General features: G+C 48.1%; 1 protein-coding gene and 1 pseudogene across 3 annotated transcripts in view; one reads left to right on the top strand and one right to left on the bottom strand.

The window, feature by feature from the left end:
• Nucleotides 1-18,347, top strand: part of LOC149354717 (uncharacterized) — a 371,296-nt gene that overhangs the window by 260,295 nt on the left and 92,654 nt on the right. The gene's annotated exons all lie outside the window — the stretch shown is intronic.
• On the bottom strand, nt 165-16,764 carry LOC149354721 (uncharacterized; annotated as a pseudogene).

Below are 18,347 nucleotides of genomic sequence, written 5' to 3'. Positions count from 1 at the left end.
GACCTCACCATAAGGGCTCCACAGAGATCCTTGGCGCAGAAGGAAAGAGCAGTTATAGGAGGAAGGAGGAAAGCAGTTATAGGTATGGTTGGAGAATCCGCTGAATAGAGCGGTCTTCTATGCTCCCCGGAGAAATGCGAACGTATCAGACTACACAGGAAAAATTACAAGTCCCCGGGAGAGATTGAACTGCACCCAGGAAAAAATTCAGAAAAAAGAGAAGATCAGACATCTGGGGCTGTGGTTACAAAGCAATCTGAAAGCGGATTATGCAGTCAAAACTCTCAAGGCTACGGTCAACCACATATCAAGAATGATTAGAAGTGTAACCTGGCATCGGAAAGGGATGTGAGAGGAAGAGACCCTCCTCCTAGTCCAAGCCCTAGTTGTAAGCAGGATTACCTACGGGCCATTGATACCATCATAAGGGGAGCCTACAAAACTGCCCTAAGCATCCCATAAACAACAACAACAGAACGTCTTTCGGTACTCGGAGTACACAACACCCAGAGGAGCTCAAGGAGGCGGTTCTAGAGGGTAAAAAAAACGCCTAACCACAAGACAAGCGGATAGGGATGTCCTGACGAGACTGGGGCTACGACAGGCACTACTAACTAGTGAGAGCAAGTGCCAAATTCCGACACCTTGAAGAGAGAAGTTATTTGTAAACCCTATACCCAGGCGCATGCACCACGAACGACAGAAGGGTAAGAGAGCCAGAGTCAAAGACCTGTCAAAGCCAGGAAAGTTCGCGATTACTGATTTCGACAACCAGAAAAGGCCAATCATCGGGAGCACAATATATGCCAAAGGTCATTCGGAAGCCGAATCACTGGTCATAGCCATTACATTCAAGGCTCAATTTCAAAAGGGGAAGTCATCGCACATAATGACGGACTCCCAACAAGCCTGAAGGCACTACCTTGCTGGAAACCCTCACGGAAGGGCGAGCACAAATTTAAGAACACTCTAACACTCATACAGATAGCATGGACTCTTTTTCACGAAAGCCTAGCTTGGCCACCGCGGCGAATCAGCGGATATGGCACTCGGCTGCTGACCCGAAAGACGCGGGTTCGATCCCGGCCGCGGCGGTCGAATTTCTTTGGAGGCAAAATTCTAGAGGCCCGTGTACTGTGCGATGTCAGTGCACGTTAAAGAACCCCAGATGGTCGAAATTTCCGGAGTCCTTCACTACGGCGTCTCTCATAGCCTGAGTCGCTTTGGGACGTTAAACCCCATAAACCAACCAACCAAGCCTAGGTTGAAACGATGCAGCTAATGATCTAGCCCGAGCTCTCACAAACCGGGCGGATCGCCATTCCTACCTCACCCCCCTCCTAGGGCTGTATAATAGAACACCTTAGGCTAGAAAGGAGACATTTCTCACAGCCACACAAATAATGTCCTCCTTGGATGCCATTGACTGGCGGAGAATACAAACACACATCCCAGTGTGCGCATTTTGCACAAGAGCCGACCCACACCATGCACAATTTTCGAGAACAGCGCGAAAAGACAAGGATTTAAGGAAGACACACAAGGACAGCGCCTCTCTGTATGTGTCTTCCTTAAGCACTTCTCTTTTCGTGCTGTTCTTGGCGCGCAGCAAGCCCCCCTCTCTACCATTCATCTTGGGAATGCGAGGACATACCGGAAAAAAATGCTAATAGTGCCACACCCAACACACGAGCAGTTGGAGGAGGCCCTGACTGGCGACAGCCTGGAAGAGCAAGCCTGGATCATGCAGATAGTCGACAAGGCAGCTGCCGCAAGCGGCGCTCAGGGCTAGGGGCTCCGACCACCCGGATCCTCCGAATTCATCTTTGCTGATTAAAAGTTTCTCTGTCTCTCTCTCTCTCTATCTCTACAAAAGACTCTTCCGTAAGAAAGCGAAAGATAAAATAGTTATTGCGCACATAAGCTATCTTCTACATGTCAAAAGATGATCCCTCCATTTCTGTGGCGACATAAAGCGTGTCATGTTTTAACAACTGCAGCGCATCCTCAGCTACGACTCACCGTCGCAGTCTTTTTCAGTTTACTTTCCATTAGGCTTGCGTATATGGGTGGTGGGGCAAGCGTTTGATTATATTTGATGTGCTGGCAACGGGCATTCCTTGCGCAGCTGACACAAGGTGGCCGCACTTAGAGAGAGTCAAGTCAGGCTTTTTGCTTGCACTGATGCATGCAGTGTGTGCAATGTCCACGAGGGGCGTTAGCACGCAAATGGGAGTCGAGAATTGCTGTGGCGCTCGGAGAGTTTGATGCACGCCATTAACGCTTTGCCCATTTCATTTACTCCGCCTACTGTACCTACCAACTATGCTGCTGTTTGTTTCTCAAGCAATAAAAGCTCCGTTCCTTAAAGCAAAAAGGGACTGGGAGGCATTTTAACTGCGTTGTTTAGAGAAGCATGATAAGCTCCTCGGTCGTACTCGCATGTCTGGATGCCTAAAATATTGTAATCGGAGTCCTTTTGGGTGGAAATTCGGTGACGCTTTAAGAGGGGTTTTTTGCAAGTCCTATATGTGAAAAGTTGCTGTTTAAACTAGATATCGAGACGTTGGCCACTTCCTTGGTCATATAGGGATCACTGAAGTACGAAAGGCGCTACGCTACCTGCCTTAACCTAGTTTCTCCTGTTTAGCGTCGTCGTCTGCGTCGTCGTCTTCGCGTCCGCACGACCCTCAGGGTACAAACACTTGGAGCAAAGAAAAAATAGATTTCTCCCGAGCCGACAGCAAATCTTCTACATTGCTTCCACGTAATTGTCGTTCTCTTCGTTTTCACAACTGTACACATTTTTACGAAGCTGGGCCGGCTCGGGGGCGCGGCCACTCTACCCTGGTCTCGACCCTACGGCAATGCCAATTTCGAACTAACTGGGACCGCTGGCCCTAATCCCGGCCGCGATACCAAGTACACTCCCCCTATTCACGAATTCGTCCATTAATTCGTAGGCTATTACGGCTATTTGTGTTTATAAGGTCCAGTTGAGTGGCAGCAAAAAAAAAATATGCAAGACTCAAAAATAAAGTTTGCTATCGCGCTGCCCAAAAAGATACTACCATGGAGGTGGCCACAGCCAGAAACGTATATCAACACATGTATCGCACCAAAAAGCACTTATTTTAAGCGTTCTGTAGCATAAATCATTCGCTAAAGCACCCTGCCTGGCGTCCTCGTTATGTAAATCATTTCGGGAACCAGCTGTAGTGTTCATTACTCGTCGTACCTTGAGGGCAAACATAACTTTTTCTACGTCCAATTTTACTCTCTCCACAATCGAAATGATGGACCGTCGCCACCTTCACCTGGAAAGCTGTCAGTTTCCATGCAGTTTTCGTGCGGTACCGTCCAGGGCAAAGGCTGCATGCTTCAACTGTTTTGTATTCTAACCTGTTAAACAGTACGGCGCGTTCACTTTGTTCGAGCTATTTGTTGCACTCATAATTTTAGAGTTCATGCAGCTTAAATCACCCGTGTAGTACAACAGCGTTCTTCAATGTCCTTGTGGTTATCCGCCGCGTTCTCTAAGGGGTTATGGCACTTCGCTGTGCCGACCCGAAAGGTGCGGGTTCGATCCCGGCTGTGGCGGCCGAATTTCGATGGAGGCTAAATTCTAGAGTGCCATGAAATGTGGAAATTTCTTCTAGAGTCCCGGGTGGTCGAACTTTCTGGAGCCCTTCACCGCGGTCTCTCTCATAGTCTGAGTCACTTTCGGACGTTAACCTCCATAAACCAGGCCAACTACAGCTCCTTTAACTTCCCTTGTGTCCCAGGAGAGCTTCGCGATCTGTTGGCGTTAGCGATGCCATTGTAGTCGGGTGTCGGTGCGGAGCGCTTCTTCAGTCTTTAAGACTCTCAGGTTATTGGGTGCAGAAATTCCGCTCCTACTACTACGCACTCCCGCAGTGGGAGTCTTTGTATAAGCATGGCAGTAACTCCTCGACGATTCATACTGCGGTGATGACAGGAAGAGAGGAAAGAAGGGAGGCTAGCAATGACAGATAGGAAAGGTGGAATAGTACTGGAGGCAAATATATTTTGGATCAAATTTCCCTCAGAAAAGACTGAAGGTAAGAGGTGGCGGTAGTGATGCGGGCCCTTAACTATCGCTGTGATGAAACGACTGGCGCTGTTGGCTGGGATCGACTTGTACTTGGCATGGGAATAATTTTCCACGTTAGGTTCATACATCCACTGCGCTTAGCCCAAACAACCGCTCCTGGCAAGGACCTTTGCTAACTAAGCGCCTGCGTCCAAAGAGCATAGGCGTTCGTGTGATAAATTGCAGCGCATGGCCAACAGCAAAATGATACGGCTAAGAACTGCGAGCCCCCAATAACAGTACTTTTGTAGCGAGAGCTACCTACGCTGCCCAGTCGAGCATTTCGCCGTGAGGCTGGGAGGCCGATAGTGCGCATACGCGAAACCAGAGGAGCAGCAGATGCGCGGTGAATGCCGTCAGAATTCGCCGCCGCCGCGCGGGGAGCCGCGCCGGCCCGACGTTGGGCCCGACCACTGCCGCTGGCGCTGCGCGTGAATGCGCATGCGCGGCAAAAGGAGAACAGCAGCCCGTCTAAATAGTGTGTAGGCAGTATTGAGACGGTGGTAAAACCAGCGGAAAGGACGCGTTCGTAAGCAGAAGAAATACACAGGACAACGCTGGAAACACAACTGAAATATTCTTTATTTGGTGAATCGCCAACAACAGAACAGGGTGCACATGCCCAAGAGCAATCATAAACGCTATCAAAAAAACAAGAACCAAATTGATTAAGCGGCGGGAGATTGCTTGTGGCAACCTATGTCCCATTCATGAAACTGTACTCTTTTGCCGTCAACCTGACAGATCTGTCGCTGTCACATTCATTTCCTAACTGCTTCTAAGATTTGTCGTTCAATCTGCATTTTACCACGGCCGATGATTGACATTATGGAACAGAGGGGAGCAGTCTTTGCAGTGGCGGCAATGTCTTGGTAGATTTGCTCTGTTGCCAGGCTGCAGCGAAGTTCGGTGCTGCTTCATACGCTCGTTGACGCATTGACCTGTTTGACCTATGTAGGCCTTGCCACAGGACAGTGGAAGCGAGTAAACAACATCGGTTGTGCATTTGGTGAACATGCTCTGGTGCTTGACATTACATTTATTTTTTGTGCTATCTTTAGAGATACGGGAACAAAGTGACGACAGTTCGGTGGGCGCACAAAAGGCCAGCATTACACCGTATTTCATGGCTACCTTTTTAACGTTATGAGAGACTTTATGCAGGTATGGCATTACAGCAGGTTAAGATTCTTCACAAGGCCTTTCAGCTTTTTTTGTACTGTGACTTAAACTTACTAGTGAGTCTCAGCAATAGAAACCAGGACGTCCGCAGGGTAGCCCGCTGACCTCAGGCGGTCAAGCTGCCCTAAAAAACTTCTGCCTATTGTGTTAACAATATCATCCCAGCTCATTACCGAGGAAAAGGTTCGCAATGCCGCTCATCACAAGTTTAGAATTTGAAGAGGAGTGGGCCAGTAGCCTTTTCTTAGGCCACGAAGAGTAGCTCCAGCAAACGTGGCTCTCTTCAGAGAAGGTGAGAGTCACACCTAAAACCCTAACTGAGCCATCAAGGGGCACCTCATGAGTAAAACACAAGTCAGGACAGGTATCGGTAAAGAAGGTCAAGATGTCATTTGCGGCCGCTTCGACACTGTCACGAGAAGTTAGTTTCAAGAAAAATAAGAAATCGTCAAAATACCTAAACACTTTCACTACTCCATCGTCAGTAAGCTTCTCACGCAGCAGATTCTCAAAATCGAATAAAAATATGTCGCACAAAATAGCAGCCACACACGAGCCTATTGGAACGCCCTGCTCCCGTATGTACCTGCTGTTTTGTGTTCTATCACAGTGGAAGAAAGGTAGCAAGTTAAAAGTTCTAAAAAGGAATTCACCGATAGGCCCGAGCTGTTCTGGAAGGCCACCGCACCTCGGTTTTCGATGAGATCCCGCACAGTAACTAACAAGTCATTTTGGGGAACTGAATAGAAGAGATCTTCGATGTCCACGGAAACGGCGGAATTCGCACTCACACTGGTACATGATAAGTGGTCCATATGTTACTACGTGCACAAACTTTTTTTTTCGGACGGTGGTCACAACTGCGAGCAACCGATTCTAAGCTTACATCAGCGGTTCCCGATTTTTAGCTACTAAATATAGGCCATGTATACATACAGAACCCAGCCGAGTTGTGACTACCGTCCGAAAAAAAAAGTTTGTGCATGTAGTAACATATGGACCACTTATCATGTACCAGTGTGAGTGCGAATACCGCCGTTTCCGTGGACATCGGAGATCTCTTCTATTCAGTTCCCCAAAATGACTTGTTAGTTACTGTGCGGGATCTCATCGAAAACTGAGGTGCGGTGGCCTTCCAGAACAGCTCGGGCCTATCGGTGAATTCCTTCGTCAGAGTTCTATCAAGCTTTCTTCACGTCTGCAAGGTCGTGCCTTCATTCAATGCCCCCTAGGCAAGGAAGGAATGGACTGGCCTGGACCGTGGTCCGATGAAGAAATAAGAGTGGGCGGGGAAAGCCAAGCCGCACATAGGGAAAGATGTCCCGACGAAGCTTGCCCATAGTACTTTTTGGCAGCTTGTGCACAGTAAAATTTTGCACCCTTGAAGGTGTAGCGCATAACCTGCACCCTTTCCATACCCATATTTTTTCATATTTTTTGGCAAAGGGTGCGCTGAGCACGTTAGCACCTTTAATGCACCCATGGACCCTTAAAAAGGGCGCAGGTGCAAGAGTGCTCCAGCTCCTTCGGGTGCAAGGGCGCGAAGCGGTGCACGGGTGTTCTTTGACTTGTGGAACAACATTCCGGTAGTTCTATCAAGCGTGCTTTTAAAATGATGTGAGCTATTCGAGCTTTCCACTAAACGACAGCTGCAACCTTGATGCGAGCAGCTATGACTGCGATTTGCGCTGCCATATTGTGATAGTTAAGTGAATTAGTTTAGCTGAAGTGCTAAGGGTCACTGACTCAAATTAGATGCTCGCTGAAATTGAATATATGGCGCCGACCACCCGTGTGACGACGGTCGTGTGGACAGGAGGAAACGTTCATGCCTTTTCGATCTAGGGGGCATTGCTTCATTCCTGCGTGCATGTCACCGCAACGTCACAGTGACCTAGCCTGAAGAACTTTATTCATGTTACGTGAAAGAATGAACGAGCATAACGTTTAAAATGAAGCAGTCGTAACTAATGTCATTTTTTTCACTGGATTTCCTTTTTCTGAGTTATAACAATTTTTATGTGTCATCACAAAAGGTTGCCGGTACCGCACCTCCTCCCGCAGATCTTAAAATTATACGAGTGGCGTCGTATTGGGGCATATATTATGTCGCTACAAAAGTAGAAAGGTTTAAAGTTTCCGCGTTGAAAGGATCACCAATCACTGCATGCCGCCTCAAAGATGTAACACCAATGGCGCCACAAGAGCGGGCGCAGCAGTCATGCACGCCCCACTCAAGGTGCTATATTTATGCACCGAACGCGCAGTGATATACGACGCCTGATTCCGGCCTTTTCATATTGCCGTTCGATCATGAACACGAAACCTCTAATTCGCTTGCCTGCGTCCATTGTACACAACGACATCAAATACAATACAGTGAGCGAAGACGCAAACCTCCGCCACTGTGCGTGCTTGGCACAAGCTCCCTATCCCGACTGTACCTTAATTGGTAGGACTTCTTATAGATAAAAGACATTTTCTAAATCGACACAATAGTATCGCATGCCGTTCACGACTTCTGGCTACATCCAGTTAACGGGGCCGCACATTCTTCAAAGTCTGCGGCTCATATGAGCTGCTTTCCATTAAGATGAGAGGGGGCTCTAGCCTTGCGTTGCGGAAGAAAGACATTCACTGAGCAAGGTATGCGTCCTTCCCATCCTTCACTCGCATTTAGCGCTAAAAATGCCATTAGGCAGCAGGGCTACATTCACGTTACGAAGAACAGTGCGTTGAAGCAGTAAGCTTTTAAAGCGCATGCTCCGGCCGGCACATGGCACAAAGAGCGAAATTATTAATATTGCCGTAAACCATGAAGGCACTGCTTGAAACTATCACGTTCCTTTATAAACAAGAAATAAAAAAAATCGCACTGTCACATTGAGTCCCCCACCCCTGGGCGAGCTGTTCCCGAGGCACGCTGTTTAGATCTGAGCGCACGCCGGAGCACAGCATCCAGCACAAGGTCTCGCCGGAAACCACCGCAGCCGACACTCGCCACAGGTTCTCCAAGTACAGCGCCGAGCAGCCTGCCGAGGAGGTCCCCATGCTCCCCTCGCCGAATGCCGGGCACCTGGCGCAGTGGGCATCGGGCCGCAACCGATCAGGCAGCCACCGACCTCCGATGGCAGCCGCCGCTCCGCCGAGCACACGCTGGTGGCCCGCGTGCACAGCGTGGCCGCACCGAGCGTAGTGTCCCGGAGAGGGCCTGCGGATGCATTCGGTGGACACAGTTGAAGCTACACTATGGATGCCCTGTCTAGCATTGCATAGCCAAGATGCGACTTAGTCCTCATTGACAGTGTTCCGCTTCCTGAGGGCTAGAAAAACAAAGTATCGTTTTGACTCGTAAGCGAAGCACTTCAACATGAAATACGTAGAAATCCAGGTGAACTTAATTTGTTAAAAGGTCTGAAAATGTATATTAAAAATTTTAGCGATGGAACAGCACTTTTCAGCTAATAGTGGCGCTCGCGTGATCTAAGTCCAAACTAATGGCTTGAAGTTAAATTATTTAGTCTCCGACTCACTGCTTTCGCCGATCTTTGACAGAAACCTGTTTCACCTAAAGTAAAATAAAACACTCCAGAGCCCCGAGTGTGTTTCGAACTCGCGGCAGAGCGAATACATAGCCTCTGTGGGCCATTGCATTCGACCACTACGCCATCGCGGAAGCCGGACGTTCCGCTTCTTTAACTGCCATGCAGTCTCTCACCCACTGTGCTTTGGACATGTTGTTGGTTGGTTGGTTTATGGGGTTTAACGTCCCAAAGCGACTAAGGCTATGAGAGACGCCGTAGTGGAGGGCTCCGGAAATTTTGACCACCTGGGGTTCTTTAACGTGCACTGACATCGCACAGTACACGGGCCTCGAATTTCTCCTCCAAAGAAATTCAGCCGCCGCGGCCGGGATCGAACCCGCGTCTTTCTTTGGACATGTTGTCTTCATCAACTTCCATCCGTGAGCATTGCATCTAGAACGCACCGCAATCGCATTGCCCTCTTAAGTTGCGTAAGCTGCAGCATAATTTATCACTGCGCAACCACTACAGCTCCCACTCACCGATTTCGCCGATCCTTGACTCACGCCTGTTCGACCTTTGAAAACCGATCCTCAAACCAATACCGGAACCGATGTGCACCCGATTCGCACACAAAATCTACGTTAAATCGCCCGTATTTTATATGCACTATTTCGATATATGTGCAGCCGTCGTCCAAAATTAATGAGCCAAAGGGGTTCGAACCTGAGCTGTGCAGTAAGGCCTTTGAAGTGTCCATAGAAGTTCTATGTTTCCTGTGAAGGTGAGGACGAGAGCTCTTCACACCTTCGAGAAATTCGGAACGCTGGCGATGCATAGCGCAGGACATATCATGGCCCGGAATGAAACCCCGTGGGCTGTACACTTTTGACAAAGCCCTGACTGGTTAATTCCTGTGGGAAGTGGTGGCCGAGTACTACACCATCGTACCACTGATTCTTGTGAGAGGGCGTAATTTTGCTCATAGCACAGCGCGTATGTGCATGGCAGCATGTTGCTTTGCCGAGGTCAACAGCACTCAATTCGTCTTTCTTAAATTCCATCAACAACGCGCTATATTTTTTTTAACAAGTAGAAAATTGATGCGGCGCTGAATTTTAACCCCGCGCCTCCTGAACTCTGCGCCAATGCCTACGACGTCCGAGTCACAGGTGTCCTACCGAATAGAAGAAATTAAGGTATTTATGGCAGAGCTTCTCCTGCAGTGGCCGGCACTGGGCTCAAAATTACGATGAAGATGACACTAAATGGTTGTTACTCGTATATTCTTTCTCAAATCTATACAGTCCAAGGGCTTTGCTTCCAAGTCGCGGAACTCCAGGAAGGCTGGAGAGCCCCGCTTAGAGGTCCTATGAATCAGAAGAGAGAGGATGAGAGTTCTCATCAATTTCGTGACGTCTGCCACGATGACGGTGCAAAACGAGCCACACTGTATGACCCAGAAGCAAATCCCTCGGGCTCTATACTTTTGACAAAGGCGGTACCTTGACTACAGCAAGTCAGACGCAAAACCGCATCCTTCATTGCACGTGCCTGCCCACAGATTCAGAGCTCCTTGACCTAGAAAAATTGCACTCAAAAGCGAAAATTTCGAACCCAGTTAGCTCTTTTTCCTTGGTCCTTAATGAGCTCCCATATGTGTATCAACGACAATACTTGCCGTTGCCGAGGTCTGTGGGCCCCTAAGGCAGCGGGTGCTGCTTGTCGGTGGCGCCCAGCGCGGCCACGCTGGAAGCCATTGGTCGCGACCGAGCTTAAGCCCAACCGAGGCGCCGCCGTCGGCGCCCTCGTCGTCAGCATCTTCGGCGAGGGGGCACTTGAAGCGGGAGGCCGCAGAGGCAGAGATAAGCTCGCGAAGCTCTCCACAGGAACTGCGAGAGTAAAAACAACCACGTGTGGCACCTTCCCGCCTAGTATGAGAACACATTGTCTATCTGCCCGCATGTTATAGATAATCTCGTTTGCAAAGTTTTCGCGGTCATACGAGCGAAAGCCCGTGGCCTCGAGACAAGTGGAACTTTTCTGATTGCATCGAAAGTGCGGTTCGCAGATACAACTGATGCACAGTTGATGCAAAGGAAAAATGGTTTACAACATACAGGTCATTCATTAGATGATTTTAGCAGCGAGCCTACTTCAAGACGTTATACTTTTCACAATCATACATAGTGCACATATCGCGCAAAATAATATCTTTATAAATAATGTAGCATAAACACTCGCTATCCATCCATAAATCACAGTCCTTAACTCACAGAAACGAAATGCTTGGACACGAATAACAATTTGTTCTGAAATTCGTTCTAATGGCGGACTCCTCAGGTGACAAAAATCTTTCCGCATTGTTTAGGTGGACATAAATAGGCCCACCTAAACACCAGACCTGCACTTGCATTGTTCAAGAAAAAATAAAAACGCTTACTATTCGATATGGCTGCTGGCTTCTTCCATTTTCGCGAACGACGAAGGCTTTGCAGGTTTTTGGACGCTGATATTGCAATCTAAAAGACTGCAGGCGCGAGGCTCTCGCTAATGGTGCAGGGAAGAGCCTTTTTGCATGAGAAGCCAAGCATCACGCTTTATTGGCGTATTCCTAAGCGAGATTATGCAGGGAGTGTTTAGAAAAAAAAAAAGAGAGACCTTCATGCACACAAACTCCCCTAGAATATTCATGAAGGTGTGAACCTAGAGACACACTTTGGCAATTTCTGCTATTATTTTAAAACCTTTAAATTCGATAATTCCACAATACGGCACGTTGATGCGTGAGTTGACTGCTCATCGTATTGACCTTAGACAGTTTATGCCCCCACTAGAATTTTACCTAATGCGACCTTTATTTAGTTGAAGTCAAAGGTCTAACGGAATCCCGTCTGATCGGGATGGTGCTGGGGCAATGAAAAGGAATGCAAAAAGCGGATCCTAGGCATTCCACCGTTTGCATTTCTTTTCATCACGCTTTCACTTCGGGGTTAGCAAAAAGATACTAGTGTCATCCATGATTCCAGGGCGACTTTAACGTCTTTTGCTTACCACCCTGGTAAAAGAGTGATAAAGAAAAGTTCGAACAACGCAGCGCATAGGCGCCGCGTTGTTCGCGTTTCTTTCCATCGCGACGGTCCATGACGTAAAGATGGCGCCGACGAAAAGTAAAGTGGCGAAAAAACATTTTTGTTTGCTCGCAATGAGGCAAAGCGTAGTAGCGTCGCTTTTTATATACAGTGAATCAACTAACCCAGGCATCTTGCATAGAATGCAGGGAAATTTCCGTCATTGCGATTAGGCACATGCACTGTCGCCTGAATAGTCAGTAATTCGAGATAGCGCCCGTGATTTCTTGTTCCTTTCTTGTGCAATTATTGGTGGGTACAGCCGAAATAACAAGACGCAGACACAGAAAGGAACACGTAGAACGTAGTCTGCGTCTTGTCGTTTCGGCTGTGCCCACCAAGAATTATGAACCAACTAGCTCAGTTTTCTACTCTTTTAATATTGTGCAATTACACACGCCTCGGCCAAATTTATATTGTGTTTGGCAGACTTGGAGTGCTCGGCAGGTGCATCGTCACCTGCGCGTCGGTTCCTGAATATCTCGTAGTCTTCTTTCGTAGTTTTTCATCACCTTTCGCTTAGTGCCATCTGCTTTCGTCTCAACCTTCGTTCAGTTTGGTCGTTACGTCCTTGTTCAGCGCAAGGTTGCTTGTATTGGATCTTGTGTGGCGCCTGTACTATAACATACCTTCCGAGCGAATACTGATCGTGATCTCGTTGTGGTGTTTGCTGTTTAGACTGTGATAAAGATCAACTTTAATTATAGGTAGCCGGTTACTGGACTCTTTTTAAAGAAGACCCTAATATGAGGCACATTGAATGTGCGAAAGTACTTTTATCCGTTTTTAAACGGCATCGGAGGGCACTCACTGTCGCTTAATGACCAGACCTTAAGAAATTGCAGTGTTTAGATATCAACATTACCTTCCCGACAGATGCAGTCTGTTGAATGCATCTACCTCGACCTCGAAGGAACCTATTACCACATAAACCTGTAAGAAATTAAAAAGACCATCGCTTCATTCTGTTTCCTTACGGGGTCTCGCGTAAAGCTGGTGCAGGGTAGCTTCAGCAGTCAGGTCAGCAGATTGAAGGAAACTAAGTTAGCGCCTTTAGTTCTGCTTGCTGTTTACTAAGATGAATGGCAAACCACACCAGAAAAACAGGCGTGCCGAACAGATGAGGGAAGAACTGTTTCCCGATAGTGCATGACCTACCACAGCTTTAAAAATGCGCCGAATGGGTTCGGTTTCCTAGCAACCACACAGTACAGGCACACCCTACGTATTCGGAGTGGCTACATGTGTGTGGTGTGCCTGTGGGTTTTTCAGCCTAATGCAGGTTGGCCTCTCTGCGTGGAGGGGTATACGGCGTTCGTGAAGTGCGCCTCCGCACTGATCTGTGAAACCCCGCTAAAATGCAGTGAAGTGCACAAAATACGGCCCTTCCAGTGAAAGTGTAGTGGCCCTGCTACATAACAGTGATACCCCATATTGCGGACGTCTCGTTTTAAGGACGGCTTTTTGCAATTTGAGCTTCCTGAAACAACTGAAGCGTAAGCCAGGTTCAGTAATCCAGCATCGCGGTATATGTCTTTGCTGCTTACACGAGATGCTTTGGTTTTCTTGACTATTTTCGTTAGTGGTAACGGGAGTGCAGAGCATTGCGGTAGTTGATAAAAGCGTTAGGAACTTTAGGACCTGAGTGGTCCTTGTATTCCCTGCGTTGAAAGCTGGGTCGATCCGGCATTCAAAATCTTGCATATACCCCTAGTCAGTACAGTACAGATCAGAGCGCTGTCTCTACAGATCACAGCAGTTATATTACCTTTTCATCAACCGCCATTTCTTTACACGACAGAGTATTTTGTTGCAATCCGGAAGTCAATTACCGTCTCCTGTTACCGCACTTTTTTTTTATATATCGCATATGATGGGAGGAATTTGCAACACTGTACTGCAGCAGCAGACATCGTGTAGAGCGCATTAGACACTCAAAGAATTCAAGGCTCATACAAGGATGCTGCCGAACGTTCTTTTGATTTCCAGAAGAAAACTTAAGCGCTCCTCGTAATGCAAGCTTTAGGCTGCTCAATGCCATGTCGACATCCATGGCCTCGTTTTGGGTTCACTTGGTCATGAGGCCTGACGTGATGCAAGCAGCGGCGGGTGGGGAAGAACGTGACCAGTGACAGAAACCGCTGATCTAGTCGGGGCGCCGCCGGATTCAGTACAGCTGAGTCACAGGGATCGCAGTTTCGTCCGACAGCTACCGCACAGTTTCTCTATCGACACGGGATTAGCGCCGATAACCCTCCTTAGTTGCGTGAAACCGGTCGCCGTTCTCAGTCATTCGTCGGCGTCAGCGCCGGACCGGGAGTAGGACATCACCACGGAATGCGTCTTGGCAAATAATAGCATGGTCGACGCGTTTCTGCCACGCCCAGTCTGACGCCTTATACCACGTCCTATTTCACCGGGACCAGCGACTAACGACAGGGGACCAGATAAACGGAGAACGAAATGAGACGTAAGGAAATGCGGCGCCTGGTTGGGACTGTACTCACCACTCTTTTCCTCGCTCAGCTGTGCATGGCCGGAGAGACACGCCAGCGAAAGGCGCTGGTCGGCCATGCGAGTGGAGTTGCGAGTGGACCCCAGGCACGCGAGCACGTTGGGCAACATCACCGCAGGGTGCAGCTCGGCTTCGTCCTGGGGCCAAGGATATTCGCGTATGATGTTTCCCGCCGCCCCGGCACTTACGAAAAATGGTGAATACTTGATATACGCATTGGTTTGTTCCCTGCTGCAACTTCGAAGCCAAAGTAAAAAAATAATGCCGTTTAGATAACGATAAAGTAGGGCACATTTGTTACAGCATATTTTGGCCCCATCTGCGATATAGTCCCCAAAAAAGAGCCAGACTCTTGCATTTCTTTAGCTAGCATTTTTTTACACGTTAAAAATAAGACATTGCTAACCTGAAAGTGCTGGCTTCCAAAACGCACTGGTGCTGCCAAAATATCACGCAGCACGCTTCGGCGTTTCAAACCTTCTCACTCGTTCAGTAAAAAGGTATGATGTTTTCTTAGGTTCTTACATGTGACCATCATCGGCATGTGTAAACGTATGCAACAAGTACATCGTAATTTTCGCTGTGTACGGCGGGACAAGAGTTTGAACCCCGAAGCGTGCTTCGTAATATCATAGCCGGGATTCTACAAAGCTCTAAGAGTTCCTGGACTGTGTACACATTAATTGCCCGAAAAAAATTATTGCACGCTTATTTCAGGCACATTACACGGAATTCTCTCAGGAACAAACTTAGGTTCATTGCGCAGGAATCTCTAGGACGCATAATGATAGAACCAGTACGAACTCCTCTTACAAAATCCCGAGACAAGCGAACCACATGCTTTCCGTGGGTGACTTATACTTAGCGTGGCACTCGAAAATACGGCTATACCGAACAAATGTGCGTCTATAAGTGAATAAAAGAAGCATAAGAACGATTCATGGATATGTCTTCATGGTAGTCGCTTATATGAGAAACCTACAGTTTGCTTGTAAGTCGAGCGCAAATGCACGATAGCTACTTTCGGCAGAAGAATTTACGGCACCTCGGGGAAAAAATTGTAACTCTGCCTCGCGACCCAGTCGCGTCGTGTTGTTCCCAGCCGATAGAGCATGTAATGTCCCCTCATGTCATGCCAAATTTTAAGCTACTGCACTGCGTCACTGTGTCAGTTTTTCCAGCACGCTAGCATCCCGTAAAAACACATGTCTAGAACGACCAGACTGTGTGTTCCACAGCTACCAAAGCCGCTGCGAATAGGAAGGCAAATAATTACCATCAAATACTATGAATTTAACTGCACATGCTTAGATTCATGATGAAGTTTAGCGCCAAAAACGAGGACAAAGTAGGAGTGAAGACTCCTTAGATTCACACAATTTTTAACCAATTGTTATCGTTAGGTATCGCGTGTTCAGCCCGAAACATGCCCAGAACATGTTCTAGGCAAGCGTTTTGCCCTCTGTACCTGACATGTCATTTAAGAGTATCGCTGCTCATAACGCAGGTTATCAAAAAACACGTGACTATCGTTAATGGAGGGGACCGAAAACAATCATGGAAAATCCGGTCCCTAAATTCGCAGATATTCTTGCCGGGACAGAAGTTATGCCAAACGGCATTGTTTTCACCAATTTTGGTTAGTGGTTTAGCCAGAAAGTGACAGAAATTGGACCAAAAAAATTATAAATTCCCCATGGTCGCCACAAAGACCTATACATCGTTGGCTGTTCCCAATGCGAAGAGTTCGTCTCGGGTAATTTGCAACTGTAATGCATACTGCCGCCCCGCATAAAGGATCGCGTATTTACCTGGAGTGTAATAGTTTTAAAAATGCAGCGGAGGCTCCATCTGCCAAATAGTTGTCGCCACATATGTGAGCAAATAGTGGTATCCATGATATATACAGTATATGGGCGATATGCCCGTTTGACATATACTACATTAAGTACAGGCTCTAGGCACCGGCTTGGAAATATTAACGCACATCCCAACTTTGAGGCATAAACCGGCTCTTGCGGCTACTCAAGCACTATGGCAGGTGCGTGAATTACGCCGAATGTAGTTACCACCACATATTACACACGATCACTAGGCGCTTTGTCTTGATTTAAGGGGTCGGAATGGCAGCGCTGAAGCTGGCATAGATATAACCTTGAGGGTCGCGCGGATAAGTGTCGACCGCACGAATGAAAGGTGCGGCTCACCTGTGCACAGCGGGCGCCGACGAGCAAGAGCCTCTTGAGCAGCAGAAGCAGGCCTGGCGAGTGCTGCCGCGGCTGGTCCTCCTCGAGGCATGCGGACCGCTCCTCGGGGCCCAGGCAGCCCACCACGCGTCCCAGCTCGGTGTCTCATGGCAATCTTGGGATGGCCGCTGCCAAGGACACTCGGAGACGAGCTCAAGATAGCTGCCTTCTGCGGTCAGGTTCAGGGAACGTCTCGGCGGAGTTTTCGAAGCGCTGCACGAGCGTAGTCAGCGCTGCGCGTGCTGGAATGCGGTCTTCTTTTTCTTTGCCACTTCTTCTTCAGTCAGAAGAAACTTCGCTATTAATTAAACAGAGCTGCGAGAAACCTGAAAAAGTTCATCAAAACCGCGAAGATATCGGCTTCACCTTATACGCGGACGACATCACCATATGGGCTACACAGGGATCCTTGTCGCAGAAGGAAAGAGCTCTCCAAGAATTTATAGATATGGTTGGACAATCTGCTGAAGAGAGCGGTCTTCAATGCTTCCCGGAGAAATACGAAGTTAGGATACACAGGAAAAATTACAAGTCCCCGGGAGAGATTGAACTGCACCCAGGAAAAAATTCAGGAAAAAGAGAAGATCAGAGTTTAGGGGCTGTGGTTACAAAGCAATCTGAAAGCGGATTATACTGTCAAAACTCTCAAGGCTACGGTCAATCATATATCAAGAATGATTAGAAGTGTAACCTGGCATCGGAAAGGGATGAGAGAGGAAGACACCCTCCGCCGGCTCTAAGCCCTAGTCGTTAGCAGGTTTACCTACGGGCCATTGATACCATCCAAGGGCAGCCTACAAAACTGCCCTAAACATCCCATAAACAACAAAAAGACGTCTTTGGGTACTCGGAGTACACAACACCACGAGGAGCTCAGGGAGGCGGTTCTAGAGGGTAAACAAAAACAAACCTAACCACAACACAAGCGGATAGGGATGTCCTGACGAGGCTGGGGCTATCCTAGGCACTACTAACTAGTGAGAGCAAGTGCCAAGTTCCGACACCTTGTGAACCCGACACCCACGCACATGTACCACGAACGACAGAATGGTAAGAGAGCTAGAGTCAAGGCACTGTCAAAGCCCGGAAAGTTCGCGATTACTGCTTTCGACAAACAGAAGAGGCCAATCATCGGGGGCCCAATATATGCCAAAGATCCTGCGAAAGCCGAATCACTGATCATAGCCATTACAGTCAAGACTCAATATCAAAAGGGGAAGTCATCGCACGTAGAGACGGACTCCTAACAAGCCTGAAGGCACTACCTTGCTGGAAACCCTCACAGAAGGGCGAGCACAAATGTAAGGACACTCTCACACCCACAAAGAATAACATGGACACTTGGTCATGAAAGCCTAGCTTGAAACGATGCAGCGAATGATCTAGCCCGAGCTCTCACAAACTGGCCGGATCGCCATTCCTACCCCAACCCCCTCCTGGGGCTGTATAATAGAAAACCTTAGGCTAGAAACACGACATTTCTCACAGCCACACAAATAATCTCCTCCTCGGTTGCCATTGACTGGAGGAGAATGCAAACACACATCCAAGTCTTCGCATTTTCCACAAGAGCACACCCACACTATACACAATTTTCGAGAAGAACAGCGCGAGAAGACAAGGATTTAAGGAATA

Source organism: Amblyomma mixtum, chromosome 3, assembly GCF_055824585.1.
Source record: "Amblyomma mixtum isolate Tamu chromosome 3, ASM5582458v1, whole genome shotgun sequence".
NCBI lineage: Eukaryota > Metazoa > Arthropoda > Arachnida > Ixodida > Ixodidae > Amblyomma > Amblyomma mixtum.
The sequence above is the reverse complement of the archived record's forward strand: the minus strand, read 5'-3'. Positions and strand labels throughout refer to the sequence as shown.